The sequence below is a fragment of the Ranitomeya imitator genome, chromosome 5 (genome assembly GCF_032444005.1).
Source record: "Ranitomeya imitator isolate aRanImi1 chromosome 5, aRanImi1.pri, whole genome shotgun sequence".
Taxonomy (NCBI): domain Eukaryota; kingdom Metazoa; phylum Chordata; class Amphibia; order Anura; family Dendrobatidae; genus Ranitomeya; species Ranitomeya imitator.
This window is the reverse complement of record NC_091286.1, coordinates 327,422,476-327,443,849: the sequence shown is the minus strand read 5'-3', so window position 1 is coordinate 327,443,849 and position 21,374 is coordinate 327,422,476.

Below are 21,374 nucleotides of genomic sequence, written 5' to 3'. Positions count from 1 at the left end.
TAAAGCATTTTTGCATATACTTATATATGAACCTTTTGGTCGTTTTGTTCTGGCTTTTTTGCCCTTTCTTTATATATGCTTGTTTTGTGACTGGTCCGTTTTTTACGTCCATTTGACTATAGCAGGCTAGGATTTTTTCCTTGTACCATCATTCCCCCATTGTGGTTTATTATACAATTTGCCATGCTGCTAATGTTTGTGAGTTGGTTGTTTTGATCTGATGGAGATAAAAGACTGTTTCAATAAGTGGCCTGGATTTTTTTGAATTTTTTTTAACCACAAAATATTGCATAGATCCATCGTAGCAGACAAAAAACTGGAATGTATGCCTACAAAAGCAAGGATTTCGACACCACAGATAGACCAGGAATCTGACTGAGATAACAGACTGTTTAAATATGTGGTGTTGTGAATTCTGTGGCAGAGCTCCCTCCTGTGGTCACAAGTGGTACTTCGGCTGATTCTCTCTGTGAGCTTCCGTTGGTGGAGGAAAGTGGTACTGCGGCTTCTGAGTTTCCTCCCTCAGGTGATGTGTTGAGGTCGTTAGGTGCTGCTCTACTTAGCTCCACCTAGTGCTTTGATCCTGGCCTCCTTACACTGTGCATTGCCTGAGGCCACAGCACCGAGTCAAGCCACCCGTGACATCCCCCTCAAGAGACAGACTCCATTGGTCCGGTGCTGGGTATCCCGGTCTCCTGGGCGTCACGTCTCCTGGGCGTCTCCTGGGCGTCACACCGATAAAAGGACTCGGGTTGCCCGTCGAACCAGTACCCGGAGGGGACAGATTGGGCCGGCAGCCAGTTCACATACAGCAGCAGGGCCACACAGAAATTGTGACGCCCAGGAGACCGGGATACCCAGCACCGGACCAATGGAGTCTGTCTCTTGAGGGGGATGTCACGGGTGGCTTGACTCGGTGCTGTGGCCTCAGGCAATGCACAGTGTAAGGGGTATCATGAGGGGACAGGCACTTACTTGATCAGCAGCAGGTTCTCCCAGCGGTGACGATCCCGATCCTGGATAGATGGCTATTGTCCAAATGAAAGACTGAGGCACTGAAACGTTTAACCAGTTTACTTTAACATAAAAGGATTTACAACCAGTCCTGTCACCGGAGTCTGTATGGGAACTCTGAGTTACTTTGACCCTGCCGGGGTCTTCGCCTCTTATTGTGCGCAATTTCTGTGTGGCCCTGCTGCTGTATGTGAACTGGCTGCCGGCCCAATCTGTCCCCTCTGGGTACTGGTTCGACGGGCAACCCGAGTCCTTTTATCGGTTTACCCCCTCTGGGAGTACCGCTGAACTCTGTGTCTGTTGCTGCGTCCGGCCCTAGTGAAGCTGATATCACCTCACGTTTTTCCGGTTGCTGTATTATATATAATGAATACAGCCACGGATCCGGTATCCGTCTTTGTGCGTGTTCTGGGTAGTGATTAATGCTACCCGGTTCTCACAATGTCCTTTTTCTCTATCCCTCTTCTCCTCAGGCCGGTGATTTCGGCCTGGAAACCGTCATAGGGCTGTTAGAAATTCAGCTGTATGACCTCTCACTATCAGCTCCTTAGCCCAACTGCCAGTTCTTCTCTCAGACCAGAATAGATCAAGGGGAGTCTCTGGAGCTCCCCCTTCTGGCCGGAGGTGGTAGTGCAGTCTTGCTATTTTAGTATTTGTACTTACTGTCAGTAACTATTTTTGTGGCAAATACCCCTAGGGGTGCCACACAAGGTAGGCTTATTTTCTATCTTCAGGCTAGCTAGTTTCTCAGGCTGTGCCGAGTTGCATAGGGAGCGTTAGGCGCAATCCACGGCTGCCTCTAGTGTTGTTGGAGAGGATCAGGGATTGCGGTCAACAGAGTTCCCACGTCTCAGAGCTCGTTCTATGTTTTTAGGTTATTGTCAGATCACTGTATGTGCTCTGATCGCTATGTCCATTGTGGTACTGAATTGCCTAATCATTACAGTACAGGAGGCCTAAGTACTAATAATTCTCAATAGAGGGAAAAAAGAAGTTCTGAGACCATTTATTTTTTCTCTGCACTGTGTTTTGCCTTTTTTTTCCCCTAGACATTTGGGTGGTTCAGGACACAGGTGTAGCAATGGACATTAAACGTCTGTCTTCATGTGTGGATCAGCTCACGGCAAGAGTACAAAATATTCAGGATTTTGTGGTTCAGAATTCTTTGTTAGAACCGAGAATTCCTATTCCAGATTTGTTTTTTGGAGATAGAACTAAATTTCTGAGTTTCAAAAATAATTGTAAACTATTTCTGGCTTTGAAACCTCGCTCCTCTGGTGACCCAGTTCAACAAGTTAGGATCATCATTTCTTTTTTGCGTGGCAACCATCAGGACTGGGCATTTTCTCTTGCGTCAGGAGATCCTGCATTGAGTAATATCGATGCGTTTTTCCTGGCGCTTGGATTGCTGTACGATGAACCTAATTCAGTGGATCAGGCAGAAAAAAATTTGCTGGCTCTTTGTCAGGGTCAGGATGAGATAGAGGTATATTGTCAGAAATTTAGAAAGTGGTCCGTACTCACGCAATGGAATGAAGGTGCGCTCGCAGCGATTTTCAGAAAGGGTCTCTCTGAAGCCCTTAAGGATGTCATGGTGGGATTTCCTATGCCTGCTGGTCTGAATGAGTCTATGTCTTTGGCCATTCAGATCGGTCGACGCTTGCGTGAGCGTAAATCTGTGCACCATTTGGCGGTATCACCTGAGCCTATGCAGTGCGATAGGACTTTGACCAGAGTTGAACGGCAAGAACACAGACGTCTGAATGGGCTGTGTTTCTACTGTGGTGATTCCACTCATGCTATCTCTGATTGTCCTAAGCGCACTAAGCGGTTCGCTAGGTCTGCCGCCATTGGTACGGTACAGTCAAAATTTCTTCTGTCCGTTACCTTGATCTGCTCTTTGTCATCGTATTCTGTCATGGCATTTGTGGATTCAGGCGCTGCCCTGAATTTGATGGACTTGGAGTATGCTAAGCGTTGTGGGTTTTTCTTGGAGCCCTTGCAGTGTCCTATTCCATTGAGAGGAATTGATGCTACGCCTTTGGCCAAGAATAAGCCTCAATACTGGACCCAGCTGACCATGTGCATGGCTCCTGCACATCAGGAGGTTATTCGCTTTCTGGTGTTGCATAATTTGCATGATGTGGTCGTGTTGGGATTGCCATGGCTACAAGCCCATAATCCAGTATTAGATTGGAAATCCATGTCGGTGTCCAGCTGGGGTTGTCAGGGGGTACATGGTGATGTTCCATTTCTGTTAATTTCGTCATCCACCCCTTCTGAGGTTCCAGAGTTCTTGTCTGATTACCGGGATGTATTTGATGAGCCCAAGTCCGATACCCTACCTCCGCATAGGGATTGTGATTGTGCTATCAATTTGATTCCTGGTAGTAAATTTCCAAAAGGTCGACTGTTTAATTTATCCGTGCCTGAGCATGCCGCTATGCGCAGTTATGTGAAGGAATCCCTGGAGAAGGGGCATATTCGCCCGTCATCGTCGCCATTAGGAGCAGGGTTCTTTTTTGTAGCCAAGAAGGATGGTTCGCTGAGACCTTGTATAGATTACCGCCTTCTAAGTAAGATCACGGTTACATTTCAGTACCCCTTGCCATTGTTATCTGATTTGTTTGCTCGGATTAAGGGGGCTAGTTGGTTCACCAAGATAGATCTTCGTGGTGCGTATAATCTGGTGCGAATTAAGCGAGGCGATGAATGGAAAACTGCATTTAATACGCCCGAGGGTCATTTTGAGTATCTAGTGATGCCATTCGGACTTGCCAATGCTCCATCAGTGTTTCAGTCCTTTATGCATGACATCTTCCGAGAGTACCTGGATAAATTCCTGATTGTGTACTTGGATGACATTTTGATCTTCTCGGATGATTGGGAGTCTCATGTGAAGCAGGTCAGAACGGTTTTTCAGGTCCTGCGTGCTAATTCTTTGCTTGTGAAGGGATCAAAGTGTCTCTTTGGTGTGCAGAAGGTTTCGTTTTTGGGGTTCATCTTTTCCCCTTCTACTATCGAGATGGATCCTGTTAAGGTCCAAGCCATCCATGATTGGACTCAGCCGACATCTCTGAAAAGTCTGCAAAAGTTCCTGGGCTTTGCTAATTTTTATCGTCGCTTCATCTGCAATTTTTCTAGTATTGCTAAACCATTGACCGATTTGACCAAGAAGGGTGCTGATGTGGTCAATTGGCCTTCTGCTGCTGTGGAAGCTTTTCAAGAGTTGAAGCGTCATTTTTCTTCTGCCCCTGTGTTGTGTCAACCAGATGTTTCTCTTCCGTTCCAGGTCGAGGTTGATGCTTCTGAGATTGGAGCAGGGGCTGTTTTGTCGCAGAGAGGTTCTGATTGCTCAGTGATGAAACCATGCGCTTTTTTTTTCCAGGAAGTTTTCGCCTGCTGAGCGAAATTATGATGTGGGAAACCGAGAGTTGCTGGCCATGAAGTGGGCATTTGAGGAGTGGCGTCATTGGCTTGAAAGAGCTAAGCATCGCGTGGTGGTATTGACTGATCATAAGAACTTGACTTATCTCGAGTCTGCCAAGCGGTTGAATCCTAGACAGGCTCGTTGGTCGCTGTTTTTTGCCCGTTTTGACTTTGTGATTTCGTACCTTCCGGGCTCTAAAAATGTGAAGGCAGATGCTCTGTCTAGGAGTTTTGTGCCCGACTCTCCAGGTTTGTCTGAGCCGGCGGGTATCCTCAAGGATGGAGTAATTGTGTCTGCCATCTCCCCTGATTTGCGGCGGGTGCTGCAAAAATTTCAGACTAATAAACCTGATCGTTGTCCAGCGGAGAAACTGTTTGTCCCTGATAAGTGGACGAATAAAGTTATCTCTGAGGTTCATTGTTCGGTGTTGGCTGGTCATCCTAGAATCTTTGGTACCAGAGAGTTAGTGGCTAGATCCTTTTGGTGGCCATCTCTGTCGCGGGATGTGCGTACTTTTGTGCAGTCCTGTGGGATTTGTGCTCGGGCTAAGCCCTGCTGTTCTCGTGCCAGTGGGTTGCTTTTGCCCTTGCCGGTCCCGAAGAGGCCTTGGACACATATCTCTATGGATTTTATTTCAGATCTTCCCGTTTCTCAAAAGATGTCAGTCATCTGGGTGGTCTGTGATCGCTTTTCTAAGATGGTCCATCTGGTACCCTTGTCTAAATTGCCTTCCTCCTCTGATTTGGTGCCATTGTTCTTCCAGCATGTGGTTCGTTTACATGGCATTCCAGAGAATATCGTTTCTGACAGAGGTTCCCAGTTTGTTTCGAGGTTTTGGCGAGCCTTTTGTGGTAGGATGGGCATTGACTTGTCTTTTTCCTCGGCTTTCCATCCTCAAACTAATGGCCAGACCGAACGAACCAATCAGACCTTGGAAACATATCTGAGATGCTTTGTTTCTGCTGATCAGGATGACTGGGTGTCCTTTTTGCCTTTGGCTGAGTTCGCCCTTAATAATCGGGCCAGCTCGGCTACCTTGGTTTCGCCATTTTTCTGCAACTCTGGGTTCCATCCTTGTTTCTCTTCAGGACAGGTTGAATCTTCGGACTGTCCTGGTGTGGATACTGTGGTGGACAGGTTGCAGCAGATTTGGACTCATGTAGTGGACAATTTGACCTTGTCCCAGGAGAAGGCTCAACGTTTCGCTAATCGCAGACGCTGTGTGGGTCCTCGACTTCGTGTTGGGGATCTGGTTTGGTTATCTTCTCGTCATATTCCTATGAAGGTTTCCTCTCCTAAGTTTAAACCTCGTTTCATTGGTCCGTATAGGATTTCTGAGGTTCTTAATCCTGTGTCTTTTCGTCTGACCCTTCCAGATTCTTTTTCCATACATAACGTATTCCATAGGTCGTTGTTGCGGAGATACGTGGCACCTATGGTTCCATCTGTTGACCCTCCTGCCCTGGTTTTGGTGGAGGGGGAGTTGGAGTATATTGTGGAGAAGATTTTGGATTCTCGTGTTTCAAGACGGAAACTCCAGTATCTGGTTAAGTGGAAGGCTTATGCTCAGGAAGATAATTCCTGGGTCTTTGCTCTCTGATGTCCATGCTCCCGATCTTGTTCGTGCCTTTCATGTGGCTCATCCTGGTCGGCCTGGGGGCTCTGGTGAGGGTTCGGTGACCCCTCCTCAAGGGGGGGGGGGGTACTATTGTGAATTCTGTGGCAGAGCTCCCCCCTGTGGTCACAAGTGGTACTTCGGCTGATTCTCTCTGTGAGCTTCCATTGGTGGAGGAAAGTGGTACTGCGGCTTCTGAGTTTCCTCCCTCAGGTGATGTGGTGAGGTCGTTAGGTGCTGCTCTACTTAACTCCACCTAGTGCTTTGATCCTGGCCTCCTGTCAATGTTCCAGTATTGGACTTGTTTTCTCCTGGATTGTTTTTCTCCTGTGGCCTGCTGCTCTGCATAGCTAAGTTTTCCTTTGCTATTTTGTTTGCTGTTTTTTCTGTCCAGCTTATCTATTTGTTTTGCTGGAAGCTCTGGGACGCAGAGGGTGTACCTCCGTGCCGTTAGTTCGGTACGGAGGGTCTTTTTGCCCCCTTTGTGTGGTTTTTTAGGGTTTTGTGTTGACCGCAAAGTTACCTTTCCTTTCCTCGCTCTGTTCAGAAAGTCGGGCCTCACTTTGTTAAATCTATTTCATCTCTACGTTTGTCTTTTCATCTTAACTCACAGTCATTATATGTGGGGGGTCTGCCTTTTCCTTTGGGGTATTTCTCTGAGGCAAGGTAGGCTTATTTTCTATCTTCAGGCTAGCTAGTTTCTCAGGCTGTGCCGAGTTGCATAGGGAGTGTTAGGCGCAATCCACGGCTGCCTCTAGTGATCGCTATGTCCATTGTGGTACTGAATTGCCTAATCATTACAGTGTGGCCTGGATTTTTTTTTTTTTATCACAAATTAATGTATAGAACAAGGGTAGCAGATAGTGATGAGTGAACATGCTTGCCACTACTTGTTACTTACCCGAGTATCAGTGTACTTGGTGTACTCACCGAGCGCAGAGCATTTCCGGGATTTTTTGGTGGTAACTGGTGTCTCCACCCAGCATTTTTGGCAGACTTTAGAGACCCAATCACAGTGCAGGGATTGTGTGCCATGCCATGAAACACCACAGCCATCTTTGTTGTGGTCGTGCAGTGATTGGCTTGGCCGCACAGCATCATCCCAGGTATAAGAGACCTAGTGCCGCCCTGCTCGCCACATTTAGCTCCGGATTAAGCAAGAGTAGGAAGAGCGCTGCCAAGATAGGGTCAGAATCGTGGTTTTATGGTTAGTGTAGGTCTGCAACTGTTAAATCCACAACTCCTGAGAAACCAACAGTCCTTTTTAGGGCTAATTCATGGGTCCCGATATTGCAGTGCTAGGTAGGCAGGGCACAGCATATCCACATCGGTGCGTACAATGTACTGTATGTGCGTACATTGCTCCCACTGCTTCCCTCCCAAAGCTCCATAACTGTCTGCTGCTGCTGCAGCTTCGTTACTATATACTTAGTGGCATTTTTTTTTCCCAAAAAGTTCACCCCCCAAAAAAAAATATACAGTCTGTTCAGTCAGACTGAGGCCTGTTTAAAAATCATAGTTAAGTAAATAGGGGGGTGTTTAAAAATCATAGTTTGTCAGTCATATGTAGCATAGTTGTGTGTGCTATCCTTGTGCCACTGTTTTTTTGTGTGTGTGTTTTAAATTCACCAAAAAAGCCCTCATATATCTGCGTTCTCCAAGTTTGGGCATTTTAGGCCATTTTGCCACTATTTTTGCTGTCTGTTACTCTACTTATATACAGCACTATTTTGAATTTTACAAAAAAACAGGCCACACATTTGGCAGTGTGGTATTTCCATGACAGGTCTCATATATCTGCGTTCTCCAAGTTTGGGCATTTTAGGCCATTTTGCCACTGTTTTGCTGTCTGCTACTCTAATTATATACAGTACTAATTTGCATTTCTAAAAAACAGGCCATATATTTGGCAGTGTGGTATTTCCATGACAGGCCTCATATATCTGCGTGCTCCAAGTTTGGGCATTGTAGGCCAGTTACCCACTTTTTTCCTGTCTGTTACTCAACTGATGTACAGCACTATTTTGCATTAAAATAAAAATACAGGCCACATATTTGGCAGTGTGGTATTTCTATGACAGGCCTCATATACAGTTATATGAAAAAGTTTGGGCACCCCTATTAATCTTAAGCTTAATGTTTTTAAAAAATGTTTTTTTTGCAACAGCTATTTCAGTTTCATATATCTAATAACTGTTTGACACAGTAATGTTTCTGCCTTGAAATGAGGTTTATTGTACTTACAGAAAATGTGCAATCTGCATTCAAACAAAATTTGACAGGTGCATAAGTATGGGCACCCTTATCATTTTCTTGTTTTAAATACTCCTACCTACTTTTTACTGACTTACTAAAGCACTTTTTTTGGTTTTCTAACCTCATTGAGCTTTGAGCTTCATAGCCAGGTGTATGCAATCATGAGAAAAGCTACTTAAAGTGGCCACTTGCAAGTTGTTCTCCTGTTTGAATCTCCTCTGAAGAGTGGCATCATGGGCTCCTCAAAACAACTGTCTAATGATCTGAAAAGAAAGATTATTCAACATAGTTGTTCAGGGGAAGGAAACAAAAAGCTGTCTCAGAGATTTAACCTGTCAATTTCCACTGTGAGGAACATAGTAAGGAAATGGAAGAACACAGGTACAGTTCTTGTTAAGGCCAGAAGAGGCAGGCCAAGAAAAACATCAGAAAGGCAGAGAAGAAGAATGATGAGATCAGTCAAGGACAATCCTCAGACCACCTCCAGAGAGCTGCAGCATCAACTTGCTGCAGATGGTGTCACTGTGCATCGGTCAACTATACAACACACTTTGCACAAGGAGAAGCTGTATGGGAGAGTGATGCGAATGAAGCCGTTTCTGCAAGGACACCACAAACAGAGTTGGCTGAGGTATGCAAAAGCACATTTGGGAAAGCCAATTTCTTTTTGGAAGAAGGTCGTGTTGACTGATGAAACCAAGTTTGACTTGTTTGGTCATACAAAAAGGTGTTATGCATGGCGGCCAAAAAACACAGCATTCCAAGAAAAACACTTGCAACCCACAGTAAAATTTGGTGGAGGTTCCATCATGCTTTGGGGCTGTGTGGCCAATGTCGGCACCGGGAATCTTGTTAAAGTTGAGGGACGCATAGATTCCTCTCAGTATCAGCAGATTCTTGACAATAATGTTCATGAATCAGTGACAAAGTTGAAGTTACGCAGGGGATGGATCTTTCAGCAAGACAATGATCCAAAACATAGCTCCAAATCTACTCAGGCATTCATGCAGAGGAACAATTACACTGTTCTGCAATGGCCATCCCAGTTCTCAGACCTGAATATCATTGAAAATCTGTGGGATCATTTGAAGAGGGCTGTCCATGCTCGGCGACCATCAAACTTAACTGAACTGGAATTGTTTTGTAAAAAGGAATGGTCAAAAATACCTTCATCCAGGATCCACGAACTCATTAAAAGCTACAGGAAGCGACTAGAGGCTGTTATTTTTGCAAAAGGAGGATTTACTAAATATTAATGTCACTTTTCTGGTGGGGTGCCCATACTTATGCACCTGTCAAATTTTGTTTGAATGCAGATTGCATATTTTCTGTTAGTACAGTAAACCTCATTTCAAGGTGGAAACATTACTGTGTCCAACAGTTACTAGATATATGAAACTGAAATAGCTGTTGCAAAAAAACAATTTTTATAAAACATTAAGCTTAAGATTAATAGGGGTGCCCAAACTTTTTCATATAACTGTATCTGCGTGCTCCAAGTTTTGGGCATTGTAGGCCGGTTTACCATTTTTTTGCTGTCTGATACTCTACTTATATACAGCTCTAATTTGCATTCTGAAAATACAGGCCACATATTTGGCAGTGTGATATTTCCGTGACAGGCCTAATATACCTGCGTGCTCCAAGTTTGGCAAGTTTGGGCATTGTGGTCCGGTTTACCAGTTTTTTTTGCTGTCTGTTAGTCTACTGATATACAGCACTATTTTGCTTTACAAAAACCACAGGCCACATATTTGGCAGTGTGGTATTTCCGTGACAGGCCTCATATATCTGCGTGATCCAAGTTTGGGCATTTTAGGCTGGTTTTCCACTGTTTTTGCTGTCTGTTACTCTAATTATATACAGCACTCATATTTGACAGTGCTGTATTTCCGTGACAGGCCTCTTATATCTGTGTGCTCCAAGTTTGGGAGTTGTAGGCCATTTTCCCACTGTTTTTGCTGTCTGTTACTCTACTTATGTACAGCACTATTTTGCATGAATTAAAATTCACAAAAAAGCCCCAAAAAATTGAATACCGTCTGTTATGTAAGGCTGAGGCCTGCCTGGTGTTTGTGTTTGAAAAATCGTAGATTTGCAGACATACTGATCAGATATTATTTCGCTCTTAATAAATACATTTGTGTTGAGCTTTTGAAATAGTGCAGTAGTCCATTTAAAATGGGCAAGGGACGGGGAAGTGTACATGATGCTGATGGTACATGCAGAGGACAAGGCTGTGTCCAAGGTGAAAGTGGGCCACAACAAAGACCCACATCTTCTTGCTCGTCCTTTCTGTCCCAGTTTCTAGGGGACCGCAGCACACCACTATTGAAGCCAGAGCAGTGTGAAACTGTTGTTGGTTGGATAGCGGATAATGCTTCAAGTCACTTAGCCACCACCGCCATGTCTTCCACACAGTCAAGTCTGAGTAGCCAAGAGTGTGGCCCGGATATTCCTCACCCTGATCCTCCTTCCTCCCACCATGCCGAGAGCCCCGAGACAACTGATCCCACACTTGGACACTCCGAAGAACTATTCAGTTTTCCATTTCAAGATTCTGAACTCTTGACCGGTCAACTTGAAGTGTTGCCAGCTGAGATCGCATGTAGAGATGCCCAAAGCTTTGACCAGCCCAGGTCACACAAACGTGATGGTGGGAAAGTGTCAGAAGAGGTGGATGATGATGAGTCACGATTGCCAGTAAGTCAGGAGTAGGAGCAGGGTGCAGATGTGGAAGACAAGGTGGTAAATGACAATGTGACTGACCCAACTTGGCAGGAGGACATGCAGAGCGAGGGCAGCAGCACACTTGGGGAAGGAGGCATATCACCCAAACAGGCAGGAAGAAGCAGTGTTGTAGCCACAGACAGAAGGCGTGCATCCGTTCCCAGTAAAACCAACATGAGTGAAGTTGACATTCCAACTGTTAGATCGTCCCGAGTCTGGTTATTTTTTAAAGACTCTGCCGATAACCCCAAACAGGCCATTTGCAGCACCTGCCATGCCCGCATCAGCAGGGGTAGCAAAACAACCAGCCTGACCACCACCAACATGATCAGGCACATGGCAGCAAAGCACCCAACTTTGTGGGCCGAACTCCAGGCTCCAGGACCACTGTCTGCAGGTGACACCACTGCTTCTTCCACTGTTTTGCATAGAAGCCAATCCCCTGTACACCGTGAATGTGAAGATGCCTTTAGCCCCACACCTGTTGTTGCCCACAGTCAAGAAGCACCATCATCAAGCCCATCCACGTCCTTGTCCCAGCACAGCCTTCAGTTGTCTATACCACAGTCTTTGGAACGCAAGCAGAAATACCCAGCCAACGCCCCACAGGCCACAGTCCTAAATTCTAATATTTCTCTTCTGCTTGCGCTAGAAATGTTGCCTTTTAGGCTCACTGAGATGGAAGCTTTCTGCCACCTGATGGCGGCGGCCATCCCAAGGTACTCGGTCCCCAATCGCCACTATTTCTCCCAGTGTGCCATACCGGCATTACACCAGCATGTGTCCCACAACATTACCCGTGCCCTCAACAATGATGTTACAGGGAAAGTCGCCCTAATCACGGATATATGGACAAGTGCTTGTGGGCAGGGATGGTACATCTCACTATCGGCACACTGGGTTAACATAGTGAAAGCTGGGACCCAGTCGGACCTTGGGATGGAACACATCCTCCCCTTGCTGAGGATTGCTGGCCCTACATCAATCAGAGTTGCTCCCACAGTCTACAGCTCCTGCACCTCCTCCTCTTCAATCTCCATCTCTGAAATCAACACAGAAGCTGGAAGCACTGCAAAACTGCCTCAGCCAACTGGCAACAGGCTGTGCTAAAGATAATCTCCATAGGTGACAAACCGCACAATGCAGAAGAGTTGTGGACAGTGCTGAAAGAGCCATCAGATATTTGGATGACACCGCTGAACCTACAGCCAGGCATGGTCATGTTTGATAATGGCCATAACTTGGTGGCGGCTCTGAGGCAAGGTGAGCTCACACATGTTCCTTGCTTGGCCAATGTGTTTAACTTCATGGTTCAACATTTTCTGAAAAGCTACCCGGAGCTTCCGGATCTGCTAGTGAAAGTATGCCAACTGTCTGCCCATTTTAGGAAGACAGCTACAGCTTCAGCCACCCTTGCCGTGCTTCAGCAGCGTTTGCAGCTTCCCACTCACCGGCTGGTGTGTGATGTGCCCACACGCTGAAACTCTATGCTGCATATGTGGGAAAGGATTTGTTAGCTGAAGAGTGCAGATGTTGACTACCAACATCAACAAGGCCATCGATATTCAGTTCAGACTCCACACATAAGACCTCAGGAGTGGACATGGATGTCAAACATATGTACCATCCTCCAAAACTTTGAGGACTGCACAAAGATGGTGAGCGGCGATGACGCCATATTTAGTGTCACCATCCCACTTTCTCAGCATTCTGAAAAGCTCTCTGCTCACAATTAAAGAGGATGCATTGCAGGCAGAGCATGAGGGCACGGAGCAAGGAACCATACAGGGGGATTACGCACAGCCAAGCCTCATGTCTTCTCAACATGCATTGGTAGTCAATGAGGAGGATGAGGAAGAGCATGAGCTACTTTCATGCACTATAGATGGTACTACAAACATAGCTGTCATACTGTCTGTTCAGCGGGAATGGCCTGAGGACAGGGAGGAGGATGAGAAGGAGGAGAACAGCATGGTCAGTCTTCCTGTTGGTAAGGATATGGAAGTCTTGCCTGTTAGCAGTCTGGCACACATGGCAGACTTTATGTTGTGCTGCATTTCACGTGACCTTCACATTATAAAAATTTTGGGTGACAATCATTAATGGATGGTGACACTTCTAAACCCATGCTACAAGGAGAACTTTCAATCTCTTCTGTCAGAGGCAGAGAGGTGTACTAAAATGTTTCAGTACCAGAGGGCCCTTGTAGCACGTTTCATGAACTGGCTCTCTACTCCTTGGAGGTTCTGGCCTGCCCTGCTGCTAGCGTTCTGTCAGAGCGCGTTTTTAGTGCAGCTGGTGGAATTACAACAGATAAGCGCATCCGCCTGTCAACTTAAAATGTTGACAGGCTGACTCTTATAAAAATGAATAAGAGTTGGATTGGGAAAGACACTACCAAGTGAAAACAGCGAAACATAACCTCAAATACATTCTCTGTTTTTAGAGGTGTATTCTCATGCACCTCTTCACAACCACACATGGGTATTCGCTTCCAGATTTGGTCTGCTTCTTGTTATCCTCCTCCTTATCCTCATTCTCATAAGTCACAACCAGTATAGCACCAGAGTGAACGGATTCCGTGATGCCAAATTCCTAATTTTTTTTGGCAAGGGTGTAACTATTATGCCAGCAACTAATTGGAAACCAAAACAAATGTTACTCACAGAGGGGTAAATGTCATAAAAAAGAGATGTAAGTCTATTATTCCCAGTTATTCTTATATTTTCCATTTTCCCAATCTCTGGAAAATCCTCTAATGAGGTAGTGTATACCTTTACAATAGAAAATTATTCCAAGACTTGTATATTATATTTTTATTTTTAGCCCTGTCTCTGAGCAGTTGATAGGGACAAACATATCTCGTTGGACACATTCAGGCTTCAGATCTATGAACCTGTGTTCGCCCCTCCCTTTTGTTATTTACTTTCATCAGTGGATTCACATTTTTTATCTATTTGTTTTATTTCATTATGATTTAGCTTTATGTCTCCTCATTCTCCACCACTAGATCACCAGGCTTATCAGCTTGTGTGCAGCTAAAGGCAGTCAACTTTTTGGCAAGGGTGTCTCAGATGCCCATAGTATGTTTTTAATCAATGTATCCCCCTTGGGGTAATGTTTGTCAACCCATAGGCACTTAGTGTATGGGCATTACAAGTGTAAGAGAAATGCTCCTTTCAATTGGGCCTAGGTTTTAATGAGGCCTTCCTCTACCTCTCATCATTTTCCACCACTATATCACCAGGGTTCATGTGTTCCGTGTTGCTACAGACAGTCAATTTTTTGCCAAGGGTATCTATTATCCCCATGAAATATTTTTTTAAAATTTACCCCCCATGAGCAAATGCTTGTCAGGTCATGCACTCCATTACAAGTCTCAGAGACCCATACCCCTACATTGGGCCTACTTCTTAACTTTGTCTCCTGCAATGTATCTTCTTTACCTGACACTAGATGACCAGGGTGAACCAGCTCTGTACTGTTATAGGCCGGTGAATTTTGGACAAGGGGGGCGGTAATAGCAATAGTATAATTTTTAAAAAAGTACCCCACATTGGTGAAACCATATCCTTGTAGGCAAAGACTTCATAACATTTGTGTTCCTTAAAGAGCTCACTTAAAAAGCTTTTTGTGTTGCTTGGTTGCTCACATTGGAAACAATGCACTTCACATAAATTTGATAAAGCAATGCTGTTAGTTTGGCTCTGTAGTTCATTACCAATATTTCTTTGTCCACTATATTACTTTCTCTCCTTGAGAGCAAAAACTTTGGCTGCATCCAATGTACAAATGGCAAATTTTCAAATGGCAATTTGGAATCCAGATTAAAATACTATATACCGAATGCATTCAGACAATTACATAGCTGCATTTCTAGTAAAACATTTACAGATGTGACAGTCAATGCTCATAGTGACACAATCTTAAAGAAATGTTTGTTTATTAACTTCAAAAACAATTCTAAGACTCTATATGTTTGCTGCTTGTATTTGTAAAACATTAAGATTTTCGGAAACTCTGCCTGTGGTGGTTTGATCTAAATCCTTGTGGCTTTTATATTCTAGGGGTTTATGGCCCCTCATCTGATGACTCCATGATATCTCAGTTTCATCCAACCTTGAAAGCTGACCACTTGAATGGCTGGTTGAAACTAGAGTTACTACATAGTGTCCATCTTTATATAAGACCAGAGAAACATGACTAAGACAGATACGAAAACTGGGGTACCTGTAGTGGTTTTATGTACAGTACGCTCATACCTGTATAATTGGGGATGCCCATGGAGTGTAGGTAATCTCACATGGGTTCTCTGTCTTGGTGTTGCTTCTCTGATATTCCAGACAGATGATGTTTAAATGCCTATTGGTGATGATCTAAGTATACTGTATGCAGTTAATCTTTATATATACTTAATCATTATATGTACTTAATCCTTAGATGTACTTAACCTTTCTATGTCAACATACACAAAAGTGTACAGACTCATGCTATTCAATCATACTATTCCTTTAATTTGTTACTTTGCTATAGAATTGCGTTGTATTGCAAGTATTAGCCTTCTTTAAAGCTGTATCTGAAACTTAGTGTTAAAACATGGCAAATTAAATTGCCAAATTCTCCTGTAAATTATTCTGCAAAGAGGGAACCATCATATCATTAAAAAATACAAGTGGATTTTCTTGGGCCCATCCAGTATGTGGGATCCAAGGAATAAGGGGGCATATGACTGGCTGTGCAGCAGGGCTGGCCTTGCTGCCAATGTGTAAAACAAAGGAGTACGGGAGTACAAAATGTATATTGTGAAGCAGATTTTCATGGGCTCATCCAGTATGTGGGTTCAAAGGCTTATTGGGGTGCATATGAATTGGTGGCAGGGCAGGCGTTGCATTCACTGCAACATTTTTTCAGGAGGACCTCCTGGACATCTTATGAAAGGGGTATTGTGGTGCGTAGTAATTCTTGGCAGCCCATCCACTCACAGCGTAGGCTACAACAGTCTAGGAGACCCACTGCTTAATAATGGCCTTTAAGAAGATTAATGCCGCCTGATTTACCAGTAAAAATAGGCTCTGTTACTTTAAGAGTCGCTCTTTCATAAATGAAACAAGATAGGTCTGCTTGTGTGTCACACACCACATGGCCAGCTAGGGTTGTTAAATGTTACAATTACATTTCCCAGTGAATGCATTTGTAGTGGTTGAAAGCAATGTTAAAGTTGTAAAATGCTTCAAAAACACTGCGTCTGAACTAAGTCCAACTGGTGGAGGAATAGTTCGTTCTGTGGTTAATTATTTGGCCTTACAGGGGTAGCAGACAAAATACTGTAATGTAAGCCCGAGAAGCCAGGAGTTGGACACCACAGATAGACCCGGCATCTGAATGAGATAAAAGCCTGTTTCAATATGTGGCTTAGATTTTTTTTCATTTTTTTAACCACAAATTACTGTACAGAACAAGGGTAGCAGACAGACAATAAAACTAGAATGTATGCCTGAAAAACAAGGATTTGGACACAACAGATAGACCGGGCATCTGACTGAGATAACAGACTGCTTCAATATGTGGCCCGGATTATTATTTTTTTAACCACAAAATACTGTATAGAACAAGGGTAGCATACAGACAAAAAAGTGGAATGTATGCCTGAAAAGCAAGTAATAGGAGACCACAGATAAACCAGGCGTCAGATGGAGATAACAGACTGATCACAATGGGGCCTTGATTTTTTTTGGCCCACCAAAATTGTGTCAATAAGTAGGCTATGACAGTAAAAAAAAAATTGGAGTACTAAAATTGTAAAATATTTAGCGCAATGATATGCGATGCGTGTGGTGTACAAATGACAGTGATAAATATGAGAACTGTAGCTAAATATTTTTGGCCCAGCTACAGATTTTTTTTGGTCAGCAAAATGGTGTCCAAAAATATTGTAAGACACTCCAAAAAAATACTATAGTGCCAAAAAAATGGCCAGAATTTATTGCGCACTCACACCTGATGCCTGGAACAATTTTTTTTTTCCATTGTTAGATTTTCACTCTCTTGTATTTAAATGACCTGGTTGTAGTCTGCAGTGCGACCAAGCAAATAAATGTGGAAAAAAGGGGGCTATGAATTGCTTTGTAATAAAATTAGCAGGTATAAGGTGCAAAAAAAAAAATCCTAGCCATGGATACCTGCAGCCACGCATATATAAAATACACAGCAGCAGACAGTAATGAAGCCTTTTAATGTATGCAGTGAGATCTATATACTCACATACAGTGCCTGCATGGCTTGCTTTTAATACCATGGAAGAAAGTTGTCAGTCAGAAACTCTGTATACTTTGCAGAGGTCATTTTCACACCTTCAGGAACCTTAAAGGGCCCTACCAGCTGTTTACCTATTATTCTGGCCCAAAACATGACTACTCCAGCTCCTTGCTGAAGTCGCAGCCTTTAGGGACAAGATGGCCATCCACCACCCATCCACTACTCCATCCATCTGGACCATCCAGGGTTGCTCAACACTCATCAGTAAACAAGACTGTTTGAAAATTAGTCTTCATGTATGTCTGGGCTCACTGCAACTGTTTCTGCTTGTGAACACTATTTAGGAGTGGCCGAATAGTAGGTTTATGCACCACAGCAAGCCGTCGAAGGATCCTACACATTGAGGTCCGAGGGACTCCAGAAGCACCAGCAGCTTCAAATAACTGTTTGCTGCTTTGTAATGGTATTTTGGCAGCAGCTCTCTTAATCCAATGAATTTATCTATTTGTCTGGCAGAAACCTTCCTCATTATGCATTTATCTGCATGAACTCTGTCTGTGCTCTGTTTCAGTCGCAAATCTCTTCACAGTATGATGATCACTCTTAAGTTGTTGTGAAATATCTAATGTTTTCATACCTTGTCCAAGGCATTGCACTATTTAACGCTTTTCAGTCGCAGAGAGATCCTTTTTATGTCCCACATTGCTTGAAACCTGTGGCCTGCTTAATAATGTGGAACATCATTTTTAAGTAGTTTTCCTTTAATTAAAATCACCTGGAAAGCTAATTATCACATGTGTTTAAGATTGATTTCAGTGATCCATTGAGCCCTGAGACACAATAACATCCACAAGTTTATTTGAAAAACAAAACAATTAAACATTTATGACACTTAAATCCAATTTGCATAATAATTTGGAACATGGTGTAGACCTGATGACGCTGTGCGGCCAGCCAATCGATGTAATACCACAACAAAGATGGCTGCGATATTACAGTGCATGGCAGATAATCCCTGCATGGTGATTGGAGCTCTAAAAAGCACCAAAATTAAAAGGAGGAGACCGGAACTTCTGCCGAATAATCCTCGGAAATGCTCGGTGCTCGCAGAGTACACCGAGCACAGTGATACTTGGGTGAGTACCGAGTAGTGGAGAGCACCTTCACTCATCACTATTAGTAACCCATTGTTGCCTAAGCAATGTTTGTAGTTTGTCACAACTTCTGTGTTTTTGGCTTGTTCACTCACTTTTTTAAAATTTACCATAAGTTATTAATGAGAACTGGGGAATTTCCTGGCAATGGAGTGAAAATTTGTAATGTTTTGTTCACCATTCCAGTTGCATTCTGACTTGGTGCTTAATGCTGTGAAAAACTTTGCTCATCACCAAATGCAGAAAACTTGCTCTTCGATGGTGTTTAGATGCCATTCTTTATTCATGGCAATGTTCCTAGGCACAATCGTAAGTAAGTCCACTCCACTTAATGAAAATCAACTCCACTCATGAATGGTCTCAGGATGGTTTACTGTTGGAATTACATAGGACTCATGTTAGCGCTTACCTTTTCTTCCAGGCCTCGACCGTCCAATTCCTTTACTTCCTGCAGCGTTATTTTCTACAAACATGATGGATTATCCGAAGATGTTGAGAGGTGTAGGAATATCATTGCTGACAGTGTTTTTCCTAAATAAATATAGGAATTTTATAATTGATGCTACATTTGTCCCTACTTCCCAATTTTTCTAGCCTCTTTGAATGGTCTCAGTAGAAGACACATACGTATCCCTCATGAGCTGCCAACAGTGGATTTCAAGTTATTTCCAGTTTGCCTTTTGCATGATATATTCAGTCATCACTTTAGGCCTCCTGCAAACGTTCATATAAAACACGTACAAGAAAAAACTGTGTCATCAGTTTGTTCCATTAGTTTGTCATCTGTGTGTCTTTTTTTTACCATCACTGTTTTTCTGGTATATTGGTATACTGTGACTTGCAAACTCTATGAGAAAGACAGTCACATTGCTAAATGTCTGCATTTTTTGTAAATTCTATTTTGTTTTGGTTTAAGAAAATTCCACACTAGAGATGAGAAAACATTTGAAGGTTCGGTTCAGTTCAGATTTGGTGAACGTCCCGATGTTCACCAAACAGTATGTGATCAGTTCAACTAACATATCTGAACCTCATTGAATTCAATGGGAGGCAAAGCCAAAAGTATAGACAACACCATCGGGGGGGGGGGGGAGCAAACAGCTGCCAAAATAAATGAAATTAGGGGAAGACACCAGGAAAAATTGCATCAATTGACCCGCAGTAGAAATTTGATAATGGCTCAGCAGTAGTGTTGAGCATTCCGATACCGCAAGTATCGGGTATCGGCCGATATTTGCGGTATCGGAATTCCGATACCGAATTCCGATACTTCCCGCGTATCGGATACCGGAATCGGAAGTTCCCAGAATTCAAACTGAACGCAGCAGCCAATGAGGAATGATTGGAAGTGTGGGCACATCCTGTTTAGCATGGTGGGCATGTAAGTACTGGCAAGGCTGGGATTGGCTGCTGAAATGATGTCACTCTGCACTATAAAAAACGCTGCCGCCATTTTGCGCTCACTCTGCTGTGATTTCAGTTAGGGACAGGACGCTGTGTTCTAACTGAGGGCCAGTTGAGCTAGCTAATTGCTTTATTTTCCTTTCCAAAGGCTAATTTAGCAAAACGCTGTGTGTTCTTCACTGTTCACCTTGCTCTTGCCTTGCAGCGCTGTTTTAACAGCGTTCTGCAAGGTCTCTGTGTGTGTGTGTGTGTGCAGCTCACTCTGTAGTCTGTGTGCAGCCATATACCCGGTTGTATTCAGCTCAGGGGGGGTTCACACTGCCTCACACAGTTGTCCTTTTTTGCTCTTAGTGCAGCCTGCTGCACATTTTTTCTCAAATTTCCTATTAGTGTTTTTCCACCAGTGTCCAGCTCTATTGTGGAAAAACACTACATAGGATAACCTAGAGGGGGTTTTTTGGGCCTTGCAGCGCCGTTTACGGCTGTCTGCACGGTCTCCGTGTGAGCCCAGCTCGCCCTGTAGTCTGTGTGCAGCCATAGCCGGTTGGATTCAGCTCAGGGTTCGTTACTGGCTCATACCTTGAGAAAAATTTTCCTTTCTTTCAAATAGTGCAGCCTGTTTAAAATTTGAAAAAAAAAATTCCTATTAGTGTCTTTCCACTCGTATCCAGCTAAATAGTGGAAAAACACTATATAGGATAACCTAGAGGAGGGTTTTTTGGCCTTGCAGCGCCGTTTACGGCTGTCTGCACGGTCTCCGTGTGAGCCCAGCTCGCCCTGTAGTCTGTGTGCAGCCATAGCCGGTTGGATTCAGCTCAGGGTTCGTTACTGGCTCATACCTAGAGAAAAATGTTCCTTTTTTTCAAATAGTGCAGCCTGTTTAAAATTTGAAAAAAAAAAATTCCTATTAGTGTCTTTCCACTCGTATCCAGCTAAATAGTGGAAAAACACTATATAGGATAACCTAGAGGAGGGTTTTTTGGCCTTGCAGCGCCGTTTACGGCTGTCTGCACGGTCTCTGTGTGAGCGCAGCTCGCCCTGTAGTCTGTGTGCAGCCATAGCCGGTTGGATTCAGCTCAGGGTGCGTTACTGCCTCATACCTTGAAAAACAATTTCCTTTTTTTCAAATAGTGCAGCCTGTTTAAAATTTGAAAAAAAAAATTCCTATTAGTGTCTTTCCACTCGTATCCAGCTAAATAGTGGAAAAACACTATATAGGATAACCTAGAGGAGGGTTTTTTGGCCTTGCAGCGCCGTTTACGGCTGTCTGCATGGTCTCTGTGTGAGCGCAGCTCGCCCTGTAGTCTGTGTGCAGCCATAGCCGGTTGGATTCAGCTCAGGGTGCGTTACTGCCTCATACCTTGAAAAACAATTTCCTTTTTTTCAAATAGTGCAGCCAGTTTAAAATTTGAAAAAAAAAATTCCTATTAGTGTCTTTCCACTCGTATCCAGCTAAATAGTGGAAAAACACTATATAGGATAACCGAGAGGAGGGTTTTTTGGCCTTGCAGCGCCG